At 43.8% G+C, this 21,774-nt stretch overlaps 1 non-coding gene across 1 annotated transcript; it reads right to left on the bottom strand.

Moving 5' to 3' along the window:
- Positions 1–20,830: 20,830 nt before the first annotated feature.
- On the bottom strand, positions 20,831–20,903 carry trnal-uaa (transfer RNA leucine (anticodon UAA)). Its single transcript has one exon. It is a non-coding gene; the product is annotated as a tRNA-Leu (tRNA).
- Positions 20,904–21,774: the final 871 nt, after the last annotated feature.

Below are 21,774 nucleotides of genomic sequence, written 5' to 3'. Positions count from 1 at the left end.
AGTCATTTGAGAAACCAAGGCTATTGAGTCTGTCGATAAGAATACGGTGATTGACAGTGTCAAAAGCCTTGGCCAGGTCGATGAAGACAGCTGCACAGTACTTACTGTCTTTTATCAAAGGCGGTTATGATATCGTTTAGTACCTTGAGTGTGGCTGAGGTGTGTCGTGGAAAATTGTCTTAAGAATAACACTTCTTACAAGAACTTGTAAATTCAATATAGACTTTAATACAGAGTAATAAAGCCGAGCCGGTCCGCGGACAACAACTGCCTTCCTTAGGCCCCGGCTCTGCTTTTATGCATATACAATACATAGGTCCATCCTTTATGTAAATGAAGTAAAACCCCCTATGCGTTCTGCCACCATTTTCTTTCAACCCAATGGATAACGCCCATATCTGCTTTTAGCTCTAACATAGTAGTGGCTGGATAACGCCCATATCTGCTTTTAGCTCTAACATAGTAGGGGCTAGTCTCTCCTCATATGGATATGAAAATAATGCATGCATTGCAGGCTTACGCTTGGCATATATTTAGTCATGGCCATACATACAGCTTGCCTGGCCGTTCCTACTTGGGGATGTATGGCCATCTGTTATCTCCACTCAGGGCCTGCTGTCAGTCTCCTCTTTCGCTAGCTAATGTATTTCTATCTTTCTTCCCTCAGCAAGTCTACCTTTCTCCCACATAATCCCTCCTCTGGGACTAATTAGTCCCACATCAAACATGCTTAAACTAGAGACAATAAGGATGGAAGCAAAATAATAGATACATAGAATAGTAAATGTGTTGAACGAAATGTGAACAGATAAAACATAATCATATACTGGACCAAACATCTCCAAATTGATAACATAGATTGGAGTAAAATATCCAGTCAAACTTTAACAAATAAAACATAGTAAACGAGGATACATATAACAAATCAGTATACTATGAAGAAGCATGAGCATGTAGTACATAGCCTTGCCTGAGGTCATCTTAGTTATGTAGAGTGTAGAATATAACAAGAATTTTAAAAGAATAATAAACATAATAGACCTAATTAAAGTTAATATTCTTACTATGAATCTGAACAAGGCCTAAGCGATCAAAAATAAAAGTTATAGACAACATTCCAAATTGAGACACTCACTACTGCTAGAAGATTAAGGGCATGGTTCGTAGACACTTGTAACCAGAATTTCCCCATTTTACCCACAAGTTTAAGTATACAAAATTCAGAAGTTCTAACTTAATTTATCCCTTGTCAAAGGTAGAAAGGAAATAGACAATACACTCCATAGTAAATGATTACCAGGTTATACATATTGTATCAGTCCAGTTTTCAACCAATCACATAATAATCAGGAGCTTTACTAAAACAGGAAACCCTTGAACACCATGATCATTGCAATCATGTCGTCCTCCTGGAGTAACCCCATTTACTTAAAGCTAAATCCAACCAGTCCCAACCATGGGTTCATTGTCCTTAACCTCTTGTCACAATCCCTTCAGTTTGGTCATAGCTACAGGAAAAGTTCCATCTAGTACATTGTTATTATTAGGTGTTATCCAAATAAATATTGATTCAAAACCTGATTTAACCTCATCTCTTGGTTTGTATTCATCAGGAACTCCTCTCACCTGTCCAATCGCATCTAGATATACTATGGGATCTGATTCATAGGCTTCCCTTACTCTATGCTTTACAGACTCATCCTGCTGTGATTTAATGATAGACACCTGTTGTGTTGCTCTAATCAAGGCACAGTCCAGCCTTCTGGTAAAACATTGAAGAGTTTGTTCTGCCCACACATCCCGAAACTATCAGCTATACTTCTGTCCTGATTCTTTAATATTGCAAGAGATAGTGTTACTTGAGTTATATTACCACATGTACCTTTGTAATCCATAATAATTCCTTTATCATCAAATTTACTAAGTCCTGCAGTTTCTAACACCCAAATAGTTTAACAATTAACTGTAGTGTTTCTCACATCTATCCCATTATCCCCATAGCTGTAGAAACATTCATATCTACTTTTTACCATAGTAAACCTATCATTATGAGGACCATTTAATTCAGTTCTCATGTCATATGTTGCACATTCATGTTCTCCCAACATATTTTGGTTTAATTCACTTCTACCTTTAGTGCTACCTAATGCCAATCTGCATTCTATGTTACACAAAGGTATGTAGTATTGACTCTGAATACATTGAACATTTTCCATTTAACACATTCTTCAACAGATGCAAGTTCAGGTATTATTAAAATATCAGACAAATGTGATTTGCTAGACAAAATGCAATTGTCCATCCTATGTTTAGTTGCTTCTTACTGAGCCCACCTATACAAGCCATTTGTTATTGCTTTTCTAAATTTGTGATCAATGTTTGATTCTTGGGTAGTTTCTTCATTGTAGCCACCCCAGTTGGTAACAGATGTCCAGATTTTCTGCATCAACCCACTTTCTTATGGTTTTTCTATTGTCTTAGTTGGTGTACTAGTCTCTAGTGGGAGGTAATTTTACAATTTCTTCTAGGTTTGTTGCTGTTGCTGTCAAGACCATTCTACCATTCTTCATCTATCCTGTTTCACTGTCTGTTAAAAAGACCATGTGAGGATAGAGAAGTTGATAAGAAAGTCTCCTTTCCATTCTCCTGTTGTTGTTTCTCCGTCCCCTTGAACAACACCTCTATCAGGGGTATCTGCCAGAGTAGGTATGTCATCAGGAGCAACAGGCATGTCACTCCTCCCCATCCCTGGACTCTCTGGATTTTCAGGAGAGAGTGTCTGTTGGCTGTTGAAAGTTGCTCCTCGATCCACCTCCTCTTCGTCTCCTGCCTGTCTCCTGCCTGTCTCCTGCCTGGCGGTGGTTGTCCCCTCCTTTCCGACGGGACTTTGGTACAGTGGTTTAGATGGTACCACGTGTTGCTTCCTTTCACCTGGACAGCAGTTAACGTTGTTCGAGCCACCTTGTAGGGACCCTCCCTCCTTGGCTCATTACTTTCTTCCGGAACACTCGGACCTGGTCTCTTGGATCACCAGACGTGGAACCTCTGGTCCTGGTTCAGGTTTCTGCCTTCTTTCTGTGAGGCATTCAAACTTAGAGACTTATGGCCTCTGTTTTATGATCACACCATACATCCACTTATTTCCATCACTCATCATACACCAACTAACATTCCAGCTGAAGCTGGCGACCCCTCTCCTTCTGGTTCCTAAGCATAAGACTTGGAAAGTGGAAAACAAAAACACAACAGTATTGACAATGTGATATGTCATGCATAAATATATTCATGGAAACCGAAATCTGAGACCATGACAATTCCCACTCTCTCTTCACCTGACTCTATGCCTCCAGGATACTTTTCTGCTGGAATCCACAAAAATAAAAGCACTAAAAAGCTTCCTCATGCTTCCACCCAGTCTTCCCCTTTCGGCCCCAGGTTCTGAGAGGTGTTCCTAAATCATGTCATTTTCACTTTGTTTCCCATCTGCTCCATTTCAACTGATAGGCATATCCCTAATAAACATATATTCTTGAAGTAATTCAATACTGTATATGCTTTCACATTAATGCCTTCAACATGTTGTTTAGCCTCTCTGGGCTAGGCGGGACGAATTCGTCCCAGCTACGCAACAGCCAGTCTAATCCAGTGGCGCGATTTTCAAATACCTTAGAAATGCTATTACTTCAATTTCTCAAACATATGACTATTTTACAGCTATTTAAAGATAATACTCTCGTTAATCTAACCACACTGTCCGATTTCAAAAGGGCTTTACAACGAAAGCAAAACATTAGATTATGTCAGCAGAGTACCCAGCCAGAAATAATCAGACACCCATTTTTCAAGCTAGCATATAATGTCACAAAAACCCAAACCACAGCTAAATGCAGCACTAACCTTTGATGATCTTCATCAGATGACAACCCTAGGACATTATGTTATACAATACATGCATGTTTTGTTCAATCAAGTTCATATTTATATCAAAAACCAGCTTTTTACATTGGCATGTGATGTTCAGAACTAGCATACCCCCGCAAACTTCCGGGGAATTTACTAACAATTTACTAAATTACTCAAGATAAACGTTCACAAAAAGCATAACGATTATTTTAAGAATTAGATACAGAACTCCTCTATGCACTCGATATGTCCGATTTTAAAATAGCTTTTTGGTGAAAGCACATTTTGCAATATTCTAAGTACATAGCCCAGCCATCACGGGCTAGCTATTTAGACACCCGGCAAGTTTAGCCTTCACCAAAATCAGATTTACTATAAGAAAAATGTTATTACCTTTGGTGTTCTTCGTCAGAATGCACTCCCAGGACTTCTACTTCAATAACAAATGTTGGTTTGGTCCCAAATAATCCATCGTTATATCTAAATAGCGGCGTTTTGTTTGTGCGTTCCAGACACTATCCTAAAGGGTAAATCAGGGTTACGAGCATGGCGCAATTCGTGACATAGCGAGTGCATAGAGGAGTTCTGTATCTATAATTCTTAAAATAATTGTTATGTTTTTTGTGAACGTTTATCGTGAGTAATTTAGTAAATTCACTGGAAGTTTGCGGGGGGTATGCTAGTTCTGAACGTCACATGCTAATGTAAAAAGCTGGTTTTTGATATAAATATGAACTTGATTGAACAAAACATGCATGTATTGTATAACATAATGTCCTAGGTGTGTCATCTGATGAAGATCATCAAAGGTTAGTGCTGCATTTAGCTGTCTTCTGTGTTTTTGTGACATTATATGCTAGCTTGAAAAATGGGTGTCTGATTATTTCTGGCTGGGTACTCTGCTGACATAATCTAATGTTTTGCTTTCGTTGTAAAGCCTTTTTGAAATCGGACAGTGTGGTTAGATAAAGGAGAGTCTTGTCTTTAAAATGCTGTGAAATAGTCATATGTTTGAAAAATTGAAGTTTTTGTATTTTTGAGGAATTTGTCATTCGCGCCACGCCTATCATTGGATATTGGAGCAGGTGTTCCGCTAGCGGAACGTCTAGATGTAAGAGGTTAACCAACTAGGCTCGTAATTTAGCAATTTATTCGTATTTACAGATGGTATACAAGTATGTTATTAAGGCACATGAAAGTTTACATGTTCGAAAAGGCATTTCTGCCCCAAAAAGTTTTAGTTCAAACGGCTCTCCTGTGAAGTAGTGACCCGCGACATGCGCCTAGTTTCCTGAAACGGCTAAATCTCAAATGGGTGTTGGCGTTCCTTTTGACTTCATCCAACATGCAACAGGGCTTTGGGATGTGAATCAATGAAAACCCCAACACTCTCTCAGTCTCTGTGCTCATTGTGACAGTCAGAGGTGAGTGAAACCATTTTGTTTTTACTACAAATGCCAACATTTTCATATAAGAGATATAGGAGAAAACCAGGCCTGGGTTTCAATTCGAATTGAAGACAGGGAATTCAGGAAGTAAAATTCAATAACAATTCAAATTTAGAAAACATCTAATTTATTTTCAATAAACTGAGGAGTAAAAGTAACTTTTTTAAACATAATTTTTTCTAAATTATTTTATTAAAAACACTTCCTGAATTACTGTCGAATTGACCCCAGCCCTGGAGAAAACCTTAATCTAGTGTAGATAGGCCTTCACCTCTCAGACATAACAACAACAACATTAGTCTTTTAGTCTGTATTTCTGTTTCCTCCTGGTCTCCAAGGTGATAGAGGAGGAGTGTTTCCGTAGTGACGGTCAACGGGTGAAGATGATTGTTTTGTCAGATGTTCTGTGGCTGGCCCATCCCCACAGTGACGGGGACGGATGCATTCTGGGTAGAGGCTGTGGCGGGGCTTGGCAGGGCTACCAGGCGTCAGGGCTGTTCCTCTTGGGACGACCTGGCACACACACACAACCCACAAGACACACACACACACTGGAACCCACAACACACACACACACACACACACACACAACTCATAACACACACACACAGCCCACACACAGACACACACTGGAACCCACAACCCCATGCTGTTGCACTGCTCAGCCTAATTAAAACCATACAGCAGCCCAGTCCAGCCTGCCCTGCTCACACACTAATCAAATCATTTTAGTTGTCACATGCTTCGTAAACAACAGGTGTAGATTAACAGTAAAGTGCTAAACTTACGAGCTTCCCAACAATGAGAGAAGAAAATGGAAAAAAATACTTGAAATAAATAATAACGCAAGGAATAAATACACAATAACATGATTACCAGTACTGGCTTTATACAGTAAGTACCAGCACTGAGTAACGATAACATGGCTACCAGTACTGGCTATATACAGGAAGTATCAGTACTGAGTAACGATTACATGGCTACCAGTACTGGCTATATACAGGAAGTATCAGTACTGAGTAACGATAACATGGCTACCAGTACTGGCTATATGCAGGAAGTATCAGTACTGAGTAACGATTACATGACTACCAGTACTGGCTATATACAGGAAGTTCCAGTACTGAGCAATGATAACATGGTTACCAGTACATTACTTTATACAGGAAGTTCCAGTACTGAGCAACGATAACATGGCTACCAGTACATGGCTATATATATGAAGTACCAGGTAAAAACATGGCTATATACAGGGAGTATCAGTACTGAGTTGATTTATAGGGGTACGAGGTAATAACATGTTTGTATACAGAGATTTCCACTACTGAGTGTACGTGCAAGGGTACCAGGTAATAACATGGCTATATACGGGGAGTACCTGTATAGGCAACACGATAATAAACAGTAACAGCAGCGTATGTGTTGAGTCTAAAAAGTTAGAGAAAAAAGGGTAAGTGCAGATATTTGCTTAACTATTTATAAGTTTTATGGCTTGGGGGTAGAAGCTGTTCAGGGTCCTATTGGTTCCAGACTATTTAACTACTTTAACTTCACTAGGGCAGGGGGCAGCATTCGGAATTTTGGATGAAAAGCGTGCCCAAAGTAAACTGCCTGCTACTCAGGCCCAGAAGGTAGGATATGCATATAGATTGGTAGATTTGGATAGAAAACACTCTAAAGTTTCCAAAACTGTTAAAATAATGTCTGTGAGTATAACATAACTGATATGGCAGGCGAAAACCTGAGGAAAATCCATCCAGGAAGTACTATTATTTTGAAAGGCTGTTTTTCCATTGAAAGCCTATCCACCATACAAAGACTTAGGGCCCAGTTCATGATCTCTATGGCTTCTTGTACATGTGGCCAGTCTTTAGGCATTGTTTCAGGCTTTTACTCTGAAAAATGAGGGCGATACAGCACTTTCAATGAGTGGACAGTGGACATTTCCAGACATGAGTCCAGCGCGCGATCGGGAGCGCGCCTTTGTTTCTCCTTTTCTATTGACGAAGCTTTTGTCCGGTTGAAATATTATTGATTATTTATGACAAAAACAACCTGAGGATTGATTTTAAACATCGTTTGACATGTTTCTACAAACTTTTGTACTTTTTTGATTTTTCGTCTGTCTGTTGTGACCGCGCTTTGTTCCAATGGATTTCTGAACAAAATGCACCAAGGTTTTCGGACATAAAGAGGGACATTATAGAACAAAACAAACATTTATTGTGTAACATGGAGTCTTTGGAGTGCAACCATATTTACATTTTGCAGACACTCATCCAGAGAGACTTACAGTTGTGAATGCATACATTTCATAACATTTTTCTCCGTACTGGTCCCCCGTGGGAATCGAACCTACAACTCTTGCGTTGCAAACACCATGCTCTACCAACTGAGCCACACAGGACCACATATGAAGATCATCAAAGGTAAGTGATACATTTTATCGCTATTTCTAACTTTTGCTACTTCTCTTCTTGGCTGCTAACTGTTTGTAATGATTTGTCTGCTGGGCGCTGTTCTCAGATAATCGCATGGTTTGCTTTCGCCGTAAAGCCTTTTTGAAATCTGACACAGCGGTTGGATTAACAAGAAGTTTATCTTTAAGCTGGTGTATAACATTAGTATCTTTTATGTATGTTTATTATGAGAATTTCTTTGTTGAGTTTCACGCTCTGCAATTTCACCGGATGTTGTTTGAGACAGTGGATTATTGAACAAAACGCACTAACAAAACGGAGGTTTTTGGATATAAACATGAACTTTATCGAACAAAACAAACATTTATTGAGTAAATGGGAGTCTTGTGAGTGAAAACATATGAACATCATCAAAGGTAAGTGATACATTTTATCGCTATTTCTGACTTTTGTTACTTCTCTTCTTGCCTGCTAACTGTTTGTAATGATTTGTCTGCTGGGCGCTGTTCTCAGATAATCGCATGGTTTGCTTTCGCCGTAAAGCCTTTTTGAAATTTGACACAGCGGTTGGATTAACAAGAAGTTTATCTTTAAGCTGGTGTATAACATTAGTATCTTTTATGTATGTTTATTATGAGAATTTCTGTTTTGTTGAGTTTCACGCTCTGCAATTTCACCGGATGTTGTTTGAGACAGTGGATTATTGAACAAAACGCACTAACAAAACGGAGGTTTTTGGATATAAACATGGACTTTATCGAACAAAACAAACATTTATTGAGTAAATGGGAGTCTTGTGAGTGCAAACATATGAAGATCATCAAAGGTAAGTGATACATTTTATCACTATTTCTGACTTGTGTAACTCCTCTACTTGGCTTGTTACTGTTTGTAATGATTTGTCTGCTGGGCGCTGTTCTCAGAAAATCGGATGGTATGCTTTCGACATAAAGCCTCCGGCTGCAAACCTGAACCTATAGGGGAGGGTCCGGGTGGGCATCTCCTCTCGGTGGCGGCTCCGGTGTGGGACGCAGACCCTGCTCCGCTTGAGGCTCCCCCCACTTTCATGGAACCGGACCGTGGATCGTCGCTGGAGGCTCTGGACTGTGGATCGTTGCCGGAGGAACCGAACCGTAGATCGTCGCCAGAGGCTCTGGACTGGGAACCCCCGCTGGAGGCTCTGAACTGCCGACTGTCGCTGGAGGCTCTGGACTGCCGACTGTCGCTGGAGGTTCTGGACTGCCGACTGTCGCCGGAGGTTCTGGACTGCCGACCGTCGCCGGAGGCTCTGGACTGCCGACCGTCGCGGGAGGCTCTGGACTGCCAACCGTCGCTGGAGGCTCTGGACTGCAGACTGTCGCTGGAGGCTCTGGACTGCAGACTGTCGCTGAAGGCTCTGGACTGCAGACAGTCACTGAAGACTCCGGGCCATGGCTCGTCACTGGAGGCTCCAGGCCATGGATCGTCACTGTAGGCTCCGGGCCATGGATCGTCACTGGAGGCTCCGGGCAATGGATCGTCAATGGAAGCTTCGTGCCATGGATCATCACTGCAGGCTTCATGCCATGGATCATCACTGGAGGCTTCGTGCAATGGATCATCGCTGGAGGCTTCGTGCATGGAGCCGGCACAGAGCGTACCAGGCTGGGGAGACGCACTGGAGGCCGGGTGCGTGGAGCTTGCACAGGATATACTGGGCCGTGGAGGCGGAGGTCTGGAGCGTAGAGCTGGCACAACCCGTCCTGGCTGGATGCTCACTTTAGCCCGGCACGTGCGGGGCGTTTGCACAGGACGCACTGGGCTGTGAAGGCACACTGGCGACACAGTGCGTGGAGCCGGCACAGGGCGTACCAGGCTGTGGAGACGCACTGGAGGCCGGGTGCGTAGAGCCGGCGCAGGATATCCTGGACCGAGGAAGCATACTGGAGGTCTGGAGCGTAGAGCTGGCACAACACGTCCTGGCTAGATGCTCACTTTAGCCCGGCACGTGCGGGGCGTTTGCACAGGACGCACTGGGCTGTGAAGGCACACTCGCGACACAGTGCGTGGAGCCGGCACAGGGCGTACCAGGCTGGGGAGACGCACTGGAGGCCGGGTGCGTAGAGCCGGCGCAGGATATCCTGGACCGAGGAAGCGTACTGGAGGTCTGGAGCGTAGAGCTGGCACAACACGTCCTGGCTAGATGCTCACTTTAGCCCGGCACGTGCGGGGCGTTTGCACAGGACGCACTGGGCTGTGAAGGCACACTCGCGACACAGTGCGTGGAGCCGGCACAGGGCGTACCAGGCTGGGGAGACGCACTGGAGGCCGGGTGCGTAGAGCCGGCGCAGGATATCCTGGACCGAGGAAGCGTACTGGAGGTCTGGAGCGTAGAGCTGGCACAACACGTCCTGGCTGGATGCTCACTTTCGCACGGCAAGTGCGAGGAGCTGGCACAGAACGCACCGGGCTGTGGATGCGCACTGGAGACACATTGCATATCTCCGCAAAGCATGGTATCTGAACCGTGACCAACTCCTCATCGTAATTACAGGGAGTTGGTTCTTGTTCCCACCTTTGCTCCGCTCGCCACCCCGTGTGCCCCCCCCCACATTTTTTTTTGAGACTGCCTCTCGGGCTTCCGTCGTCTCCTTGATTCCTGTTTTCCTCGCCGTTCCTCTCTCGCTGCCTCCGTCTGCTTCCATGGCCGACGATCCATTCCGGCCTGGATCTCTTCCCACGTCCAGGATCCCTTACCGTCCAGGATATCCTCCCATGTCCAGGATGTCGGCTCCTCCTGGCCACGCTGCTTGGTCCTTTGGTGGTGGGATCTTCTGTTACGATTGTTTGTAGAGAAGGACCAAGGCGCAGCGTGGTAAGCGTACATCTTAACTTTTAATTGATGAACACCGACAAAACAAAGAAAATACAAAACGAACGTAAAGTTCTGCAGGCTTCACAGCAGCTATACAAAAACAAGATACCAAAATCACAGGTGGGGAAAGGGCTGCCTAAGTATGATCCCCAATCAGAGACAATGATAAACAGCTTCCTCTGATTGAGAACCATACTAGGCCAACAAAGAAATAGAAACATAGATATGCCCACCCAAGTCACACCCCGACCTAACAAAATAGAGAATAAAAAAGGCTCTCTAAGGTCAGGGCGTGTGTCACGTTCGGCGTATGAAGGAGACCAAGGCGCAGCGTGCGTATCGTTCCACATCTTTATTTATGTGTGAAACAATGCAAGACATACAATAAACTATAAACAAAACAACAAACCGTGACGAAGAGGTGCAACATACACTAACTCAAAATGATCTCCCACAAACCCAGGTGGGAAAAACAACTACTTAAATATGAACCCCAATTAGAGACAACGATGACCAGCTGCCTCTAATTGGGGATCATCCAAAAAACCCAACATAGAAAAACAGAAACTAGAACCAAACAACATAGAACAAAATACACTAGATAAACCCCCCCAGTCACGCCCTGACCTACTCTACCATAGAAAATAAGAGCTCTCTATGGTCAGGACGTGACAGTGTGACATTAACAAGAAGTTTATCTTTAAACCCATGTATAACACTTGTACGTTTAATGAATTTTTATAATGAGTATTTCTGTTTTTGAATTTGGCGCTCTGCAATTTCACTGGATGTTGGCCAGGTGGGACGCTAGCGTCCCAAACGCCCTAGTGAGGTTAACCATTTAGCAGTTTTATGGCTTGGGGGGTAGAAGCTGTTCAGAGTTCTGTTGGTTCCAGACATGGTACATCAGTACCACCTGCCATGCGGTAACAGAAAGAACAGTCCACGGCTACCCGGATAAAGCACTAAATAAACTTCAGTTAGTGCTAAATACGGCTGCTAGAATCCTGACTAGAACCAAAAACTGTGATCATATTACTCCAGTGCTAGCCTCCCTACACTGGCTTCCTGTTAAGGCAAGGGCTGATTTCAAGGTTTTACTGCTAACCTACAAAGCATTACATGGGCTTGCTCCTACCTATCTTTCCGATTTGGTCCTGCCGTACATACCTACACGTACGCTACGGTCACAAGACGCAGGCCTCCTAATTGTTCCTAGAATTTCTAAGCAAACGGCTGGAGGCAGGGCTTTCTCCTATAGAGCTCCATTTTTATGGAATAGTCTGCCTACCCATGTGAGAGACGCAGACTCAGTCTCAACCTTTAAGTCTTTACATATCTCTTCAGTAGGTCCTATGATTAAGTGTAGTCTGGCCCAGGAGTGTGAAGGTGAACGGAAAGGCTGGAGCGACGAATCGCCCTTGCTGTCTCTGCCTGGCCGGTTTCCCCTCTTTCCACTGGGATTCTCTGCCTCTACCCCTATTACGGGGGCTGAGTCACTGGCTTACTGGTGTTCTTCCATGGCGTCCCTGGGAGGGGTGCGTCACTTGAGTGGGTTGAGTCACTGACGTGGTCTTCCTGTCTGGGTTGGCGCCCCCCTTGGGCTGTGCCGTGGCGGAGATCTTTGTGGGCTATACTCGGCCTTGTCCCGGGATGGTATGTTGGTGGTTGGAGATATCCCTCCAGTGGTGTGGAGGCTGTACTTTGGCAAAGTGGGTGGGGTTATATCCTACCTGTTTGGCCCTGTCCGGGGGTTTCATCGGATGGGGCCACAGTGTCTCCTGACCCCTCCTGTCTCAGCCTCCAGTATTTATCCTCTCTGGGCTAGGCGGGACGAAATCGTCCCACCTACGCAACAGCCAGTGTAATCCCGTGGCGCGATTTTCAAATACCTTAGAAATGCTATTACTTCAATTTCTCAAACATATGACTATTTTACACCATTTTAAAGACAAGACTCTCGTTAATCTAACCACACTGTCCGATTTCAAAAAGGCTTTACAACGAAAGCAAAACATTAGATTATGTCAGCAGAGTACCCAGCCAGAAATAATCAGACACCCATTTTTCAAGCTAGCATATAATGTCACAAAAACACAGAAGACAGCTAAATGCAGCACTAACCTTTGATGATCTTCATCAGATGACACACCTAGGACATTATGTTATACAATACATGCATGTTTTGTTCAATCAAGTTCATATTTATATCAAAAACCAGCTTTTTACATTAGCATGTGACGTTCAGAACTAGCATACCCCCCGCAAACCTCCGGTGAATTTACTAAATTACTCACGATAAACGTTCACAAAAAACATAACAATTATTTTAAGAATTATAGATACAGAACTCCTTTGTGCAATCGAGGTGTCCGATTTTAAAATAGCTTTTCGGTGAAAGCACATTTTGCAATATTCTCAGTAGATAGCCCAGCCATCACGGCTAGCCATTTAGACACCCACCAAGTTTCGCCCTGACCAAACTCAGATTTACTATTATAAAAGTTTGATTACCTTTGATGTTCTTCGTCAGAATGCACTCCCAGGACTGCTACTTCAATAACAAATGTTGGTTTGGTCCAAAATAATCCATCGTTATATCCAAATAGCGGCGTTTTGTTCGTGTGTTCAAGACACTATCCGAAGTGTAAATAAGGGTCACGAGCATGGCGCAATTCGTGACAAAAAAATTCTAAATATTTCATTACCGTACTTCGAAGCATGTCAACCACTGTTTAAAATCCATTTTTATGCCATTTTTCTCGTAAAAAAGCGATAATATTCCGACCGGGAATCTGCGTTTAGGTAAACAGAGGAAAGAAAACAAAGCATTCGGTCGACGCGGGCATGCGCATGAGTCTCACAGTACTGTAACCAGCCACTACCCAAACGCGCTACTTTTTTTCAGCCAGAGCCTGCAAAGCCACGATTCAGCTTTTTGCCGCCTTCTGAGAGCCCATGGGAGCCGTAGGAAGTGTCACGTAACAGCAGAGATCCTCTGTAATGGATAGAGATAATCAAGAAGGGGAAGAAATTGTCAGACAGGCCACTTCCTGCATGGAATCTTCTCAGGTTTTGGCCTGGCATATGAGTTCTGTTATACTCACAGACACCATTCAAACAGTTTTAGAAACTTTAGGGTGTTTTCTATCCAAAGCCAATAATTATATGCATATTCTAGTTACTGGGCAGGAGTAGTAACCAGATTAAATCGGGTACGTCTTTTATCCAGCCGTGTCAATACTGCCCCCTAGCCCTAACAGGTTATGCTGCAGTAGTTTATGTGTCAGGGGGCTAGGGTCAATCTGTCACATCTGGAGTGTTTCTCTTGTCTTTTCCGGTGTCCTGTGTGAATTTAAATATGCTCTCTCTAATTCTCTCTTTCTCTTTCTTTCTTTCTCTCTCTCGGAGGACCTGAGCCCTAGGACCATGCCTCAGGACTACCTGGCTTGATGACTCCTTGCTGTCCCCAGTTCACCTGGCTGTGCTGCTGCTCCAGTTCCAACTGTTCTGCCTGCAGCTATGGAACCCTGACCTGTTCACCGGACGTGCTACCTGTCCCAGACCTGTTGTCCCAGACCTGCTGGAACCCTGACCTATTCACCGGACGTGCTACCTGTCCCAGACCTGTTGTCCCAGACCTGCTGGAACCCTGACCTATTCACCGGACGTGCTACCTGTCCCAGACCTGCTGTTTTCAACTCTCTAGAGACAGCAGGAGTGGTAGAGATACTCTCAAAGATCGGCTATGAAAAAGCCAACTGACACTTACTCTTGTGTTACTGACTTGTTGCACCCTCGACGACAACTATGATTATTATTATTTGTCAATGCTGGTCATTTATGAACATTTCAACATCTAGGCCATGTGCTTTTATAATCTCCACCCGGCACAGCCAGAAGAGGACTGGCCACCCCTCATAGCCTGGTTCCTCTCTAGGTTTCTTCCTAGGTTTTTGGCCTTTCTAGGGAGTTTTTCCTAGCCACCGTGCTTCTACACCTGCATTGCTTGCTGTTTGGGGTTTTAGGCTGGGTTTCTGTACAGCACTTTGTGATATCAGCTGATGTAAGAAGGGCTATATAAATACATTTGATTTTGATTTGATGACTTGGGTGGCTGGAGTCTTTGACAATTTTTAGGACCTTCCTCTGACACAGCCTGGTATAGAGGTCCTGGATGGTAGGAAACTTGGATGGCACAATGGTGTTGAACTGAAGTCAATGAACAGCATTCTCATGTAGGTATTCCTTTTGTCCAATTGGGAGAGGGCAGTGTGGAGTGCAATTGAGATTGCTTCATCTGCTGATCTGTTGGGGTGGTATGTGAATTGGAGTGGGTTCAGGGTTTCTGGGATGATGGTGTTGATGTGAGCCATGACCAGCCTTTCAAAGCACTTCATGGCTACATATATGAGTGCTATAGAGGGCGATAGACATTTAAACAGGTTACGTTGGCATTATTTTTCTGCACAGGGACTCTGGTGGTCTGCTTGAAACATGTAGGTATTACAGACTGGTTCAGGGAGAGGTTGTCGGTGAAGACACTTGTCAGCCGGGCAGCTCTGTGTCAAATCAAATCAATGTTATTGATCGGGTACATCTTTTTTTAAATTTAACCTTTAAATAACCAGGTCGGCTAGTTGAGAACAAGTCCTTTATTTAACCTGGTAGGCTAGTTGAGAACAAGTTCTCATTTACAACTGCAACCTGGCCAAGATAAAGCAAAGCAGTGGGACAGAAACAACACAGAGTTACACATGGAATAAACAACCGAACAGTCAAATGGCATGAGGAGGTAAGGCAATAAATAGGCCATAGTAGCAAAGTAATTACAATTTCAGATTAACACTGAAGTGATAAATGAGCAGATGATGATGAGCAGATGATGGTGTGTCAGTAGAAATACTGGTGTGCAAAAGAGCAGCAAAGTAAATAAAAACAATATGGGGATGAGGTAGGTAGATTGGATGGGCTATTTACAGATGGACTATGTACAGCTGCAGCGATCGGTTAGCTGCTCAGATAGCTGATGTTTAAAGTTAGTGAGGGAAATATAAGTCTCCAGCTTCAGCGATTTTTGCAATTCGTTCCAGTCACTGGCAGCAGAGAACTGGAAGGAAAGGCGGCCAATGAAGGTGTTGGCTTTGGGGATGACCAGTGAGATATACCTGCTGGAGCGCCTGCTACGGGTGGGTGTTGTTATCGTGACCAGTGAGCTGAGATAAGGTGGAGCTTTACCTAGCAAATACTTATAGATGACCTGGAGCCAGTGGGTCTAGCGACGAATATGTAGCGAGGGCCAGCCGACTAGAGCATACTGGTTGCAGTGGTGGGTGGTATAAGGCGCTTTGGTAACAAAACGGATTGCACTGTGATCAACTACATCCAATTTGCTGAGTAGAGTAATGGAAGCTATTTTGTAGATGACATCACCGAAGTCGAGGATTGGTAGGATAGTCAGTTTTACTAGGGTAAGTTGGGCGGCGTGAGTGTAGGAGGCTCTGTTGCGAAATAGAATGCCGATTCTAGATTTGATTTTGGATTGGAGATGTTTGATATGAGTCTGGAAAGAGAGTTTAGGGTTTAGCGTTAGGGTTAGGTTTTGAATTTGAGTAGGGTTAAAAAGAGACTGATTTGTCTTGTGGTGTGCAGGCCTATTGTTGTGTGCCCCTCCAATCTGAATAAATTCTATTGTTAAAATCCACTCGAAAGTGGGGGTTATTAGATGTGCATTGCAAGCCACAAAACGAACTATAGCTTTTGTGATGTCTGAGGAGGAATATACTTGGTTTAAACGATTCCATCAGATCAGGCCTCATCTGAGTGGAATCACCTCAGATACAGAACTCTTCTTTTTCACGTCCTGCGGTCAACCATACGGCAATCTCTGTGAGTATGTGGGCCAGATATTTGCAGAGTTCGGCATTGGAAGTAAAGTGACCTTTGGTACAATTCGACGAAGCGTTGCTACAATGAACTTCAATCAAGGCTCGGTTACAGACCGGGGAACTGTGGCTGACCATATGTGTCATTCTCTGGAAACGCAGGCACGGTACTACCGGTACCATAATTTGCCTCATAACGCCAGCCGGGCGCAGTCACTAATTGAGGGACAAATCAATCCATCATTCACTGATAAGTAAAGTACATTTATTTGAAATTCACCCTTGTCTTTGTGTGTCATTTGGTCACATTTGGTCTCGGTTGAGAATGTATGGAGGCCTGGGGGTCTGAATGACCAGGGTGTTATGGGGTATCAGGGGCACAGAGCTGAAGTGACAGGCCGAGATAGAGGGCAGGCAGGTGGGCAGGCAGGGTAGAGAGAGTAAGCCCAGAGGCATGGAGATATGGAGCTCCCTTGGTAACCAGTTCAATCACCAGGTACACAGGCTGGACTTAGTGCAATGAGAGAGAATTATGACTCTGTCATTGAATTACATTGGGTTACCAGGTGACCTTGGTGGGGGGTGTGGGCCCCCCTATGGGGTCTCCCGAACCCGTGTATGGACACCCAGTCCAGCCCTGGTGGCTCCAGGAGCCCCCCCCCCCCCACTGTTCAATCACCAGGTCCACAGCCAAACAGTGAGATTTCTGAGAAGTTGAACATAGCCTGATTTCTGAGAAGTTTGGACTTTTTGTTTTCAAACCTCCATAAATCACTAAGGACAGCCCCCATTGATTTGGGCCCGTAGTAGGGTGGTCCCATAGTGGGCAGTGAGGCCTGGATGCCCGCTAAATGCATTAAATACACTTTTTAAAATTTTGGCCTGGTTACCCAAAAATAATACCAGGTGCCTGAAAAACAGAGTGCATTTTTGTGAAGTTGAACATAGCCTGATTTCTGAGAAGTTTGGACTTAACCGTTTAGGTCTACGTCCTTACTGTCCCTCCTATGGAGTGGTGAGCAGTGGTGGTATTCCATTAGAAGAGTGAACGTGTTAGGCAGGTTTGAGATGTTTCCTTTCGAGGAGCTAGGTATCCGTGAGGTCCTGGAGTCCCATGGTGTGGGATTTGCTGTGAGGTTCCGTTGTCAACTGGGGAGGTTATCCAGTGGTTCTTTCGTCCATCCAGTATTAGATGATGTTGGGGTGTTGTAATCCGATTGCTGAGTCTCATGAGTCTCTGTAAGTTGGTAAAAATATTTGTCCTGGTAGGGGTAAGATTCATCAGGTGTGGGATGAGTTTCTTGGTGTGTTGTAGCCTGAAGATGTAGCTCTGTATGTAATGGAGGCGACGTATTCGCAGTGAGACTCGGTTGCCGGTCGAAACTTTTTTCGGCTGGCCCCTCTATGCGTCTCCTCTTAAAAGTTGTAGAGGGCTTAAATGAATGTTTCTGCCCCGTCTGAATTTTCGCGCCTGTTTCGTGGTGCCGTTTTGGGTCAAAGGTGGACCTTAGAGTGCCTAGAGTCCCGCTATGTCGTGAGTCTTCCATGTTATGTGTCCCTGTGTAAAACTCAAAGTAAGGGGAGAGAAAAGTACAAAGTAAAATAAGTAGCCAAAAGGAGATACCTCCGACGTCCGTGTGGATCCTGCCTTCCTTACAGCTACACAACGGATCTAGAGGTATCCCAGCCACGACGCGTTTCTGCCTTACTCGGCTTCATCAGGTAGCAGGGAGATTAAAAGTAAAAATGTGCAAAAGTGTGCACTCGGTCGTGGTATGGGAAAAGGCCGTTTTGGACCGGAAAAATAGTTTGTCTGTGTGTTTGTATGTGGGTGAGTGTCGTGGAGGTTGAGACGCTATGGTCTGAAGTTCGATGAAGTTTCTTGATGAGAGGTGGAGGCTCTGTAGTCTGGAAGTTCCTAAAGTGGTTGGAGTTGTCCAAGTTCTGGGTGTAGAATGGTGCTGGAGCCTGGTGGTATGTTGAAAGGTGGTGGTCCAGAGTATGCTGTATTCGCTGAAGGTTAAAAGATCCAAGTTGTCTGTTCTTCCAGTAGAAGCGTCTTCAAAAAGGTTTTTTCGACCGAATGGTGCTGATACTGAGGGATGCTCTTCTTTTATAGGAGAGGAGGGGGTGTGGTCCCCAGGTTTGGTCGAATCCTATTGGTCCATGAGGCGTGCATGCACTGTACATGTGAGAGGTATGGCCCTTGTCATCCAATGGGATTGCTCCGTTTTTTTCAAGGTGTAGGGCCTGTAGCCCGTTTGTGTTGGTAGAAACCTCCTCCATTGATTCCTATGGGGAATTATCTAGGGTGGTAGCCTCTTTCATCTTGGGGTACTGTTTTCGTTGTGGGTATCCGGGGAGTTCAAGGTGAATTTTGGATAAGACTAGAAGTCCCAAGGGTTAGAATAATCCATTCCAGAAGTTCCTGTGATGTGTGGAAGGTTATTAGATCCCTCTGTGAAGGCAGTGTATTTGAAAAACACTTTAACGCTATGTCCAGTGATATTTTGTTCCAAAATAAGATTCCAGAGGTGATGTCCTGAGGAGTCCGTATGGAGTTATTTTTAGGTTGCCTTTTAGATATGTATTATATGAATAACCTAATTTAAACCTTTTCACCAACCCATCATTCCTAAAAAATGGTGGATAAAAATTCACCCTTATAAAAAGGTCAGATTAAATTATCTAAAAAAATAAAAAAAGTTATAAAATTGTAAAAAGATCCCAGATAAAGTACCAGGATAAAAAGTCAATGGCTTGATGCGTCCAGATCCAGCGGCCAGCAACCTCACGGTGACCGGCTATTGGTTTGGTCTTCTATTTATTGTTCAGGTTGATCCACTTCCATCTCTGACACGTGGAAACCGTCATGGGTGCACTCCACTGCTCTGACGCGCTGGCCAGAGGGGTCCGGGCGCACCCGGCCAAAGTTGTAGACCCCATGGTTGCCCACTTGTAGAAGTGCCCTGGGTAGCGTTGGTTGGGCTTAGATCCGTCCGTCCGTCGGGTTAAGGGATGGTTAAGGTTAGGGTTAAGGTTAGAGTAGGGGTTAGAGTGTTGTGGAGGTTGAGACTCTATAGTCTGAAAGTTCAATGAAGTTCCGTAATGAATGCAAAAGTGCATAAATTCGTTGAAATATGAGCTCGGTGATGTAGGAATCCAGAAAATGACGGTGGTCGCAAGGATTAAAACGGGTCGAAATTATCAAAATTCAGGGTGCAGCATGAGCCTGGGCCTACCTTTAGTAAAAGGTAATGGTCCAAAGTGGAATGTATTCACTGGAAGTTGTTAGATCTAAATTGCATGTTGTCCAGGTGAAAGCATCTTCAAAACGTTTTTCCACCAAATGGTGCTGAGACTGAGGGATTCTCTTCTTTTATAGGAAAGGAGGGGGCGTGGTCACAAGGTGAGTGGAATCCTATTGGTGCATGAGGCGTGCATGCAGTGTACATGTGAGGGGCATGGCCATGATTGCCCAATGAGATTGCTGCATTGCTTTAGATGAAGGGTCTTTAAGCAAACGTGATAACCACTACATTACAGTAACTGCTGCTTGATTTTTCAGCAAGCAGTAAACCGAATTTTACAGATATTCATGGCACGCATTCGAATTTCCAAAATTAAGAATTAATGAAATTCTCTGTTACCACTATGGTACTTCTTGAATATGTCAATGAGCGTTGTTTCCGCCCGGTTTCGAACCAGGGACCTTTCGCGTGTGAATCTAACGTGAAAACCACTACACCACAGAAACTACTGCTACAGTTAACTGCAAGGAGTAAACCGAATTTTAAAGATATTCATGGCACGTATTCGAATTTCCAAAATACAGAATTTATGAAAATAACTATTCTTTGTTGAAAGTACAGTACCTACTGCACGTGTCAAAGAGCACTGTTTCCACACGGTTTTGAACTGAGGACCTTTCGTGTGTAAAGCGAACGTGAAAACCACTACACCACAGAAACTACTGCTACAATTAACTGCAAGGAGTAAACCGAATTTTAAAGATATTCATGGCATGTATTCGAATTTCCAAAATAAAGGATTAATGAAATTCTCTGTTACCACTATGGTAGTTCTTGAATGTGTCAATGAGCGTTGTTTCCGCCTTGTTTCGAACCAGGGACCTTTCGCGTGTGAAGCGAACGTGATAACCGCTACACTACAGAAACTGCTGCAACACTTATCTGCAAGGAGTTAACCGAATTCTACTGATATTCATGGCACATGTTCAAATTATCCAAAATTAGGCATTTCTGAAAATAACTATTCTCTGTTAAAAGCACAGTACCTACTGCACGTGTCAAAGATCACTGTTTCCGCCCGGTTTCGAAACGAGGACCTTTCGCGTTTAAAGCGAACGTGATAACCACTACACTACAGAAACTGCTGCTTGATTTTTCTGCAAGAAGTAAACCGAATTTTACAGATATTCATGGCACGTATTCGAATTTCCAAAATAAGGCATTTATGAAAATAACTATTCTCTGTTTAAAGTACAGTACCTACCGCATGTGTCAAAGAGCACTGATTCCGCCCGGTTTCAAACCGAGGACCTTTCGCGTGTGACGCGAACGTGATAACCACTACACTACAGAAACTGCTGCTGCAATTATCTGCAAGGAGTAAACCGAATTTTACAGATATTCATGGCACGTGTTCAAATTTCCAAAATTAGGCATTTATGAAAATAACTATTCACTGTTAAAAGTACAGTACCTACTGCACGTGTCAAAGATCACTGTTTCCGCCCGGTTTCAAACTGAGGACCTTTCGCGTGTAAAGCGAACTTGATAACCACAACACTACAGAAACTGCTGCTTGATTTTTCTGCAAGGAGTAAACCGAATTTTACAGATATTCATGGCACGTATTCCAATTTCCAAAATAAGGCATTTATGAAAATAACTATTTTCTGTATAAATGCGGTACTCATTGCATGTGTCAACGAACTCTGTTTCCGCCCGGTTTCAAAACGGGGACCTTTCGCATGTGAAGAAAACGTGATAACCACTACACTACAGACACTGCTGCTTAATTTTTCTACAAGGAGTAAAGCGAATTTTACAGATATTCAAGGCACGTGTTCAAATTTCCAAAATTAGGTATTTATGAACATAGGTATTCTCTGTGAAAAGTAAGGTACCTACTGCACGTGTCAAAGATCACTGTTTCCGCCCGGTTTCGAAACGAGGACCTTTCGCGTGTAAAGCGAACTTGATTTTTTTTTTTTTTAAATTATTATTATCAAAAATGTT

The sequence above is a fragment of the Salmo salar genome, chromosome 01 (assembly GCF_965601325.2).
Source record: "Salmo salar chromosome 01, fSalSal1, whole genome shotgun sequence".
Classification (NCBI taxonomy): Eukaryota; Metazoa; Chordata; class Actinopteri; order Salmoniformes; family Salmonidae; genus Salmo; species Salmo salar.
The sequence above is the reverse complement of the archived record's forward strand: the minus strand, read 5'-3'. Positions and strand labels throughout refer to the sequence as shown.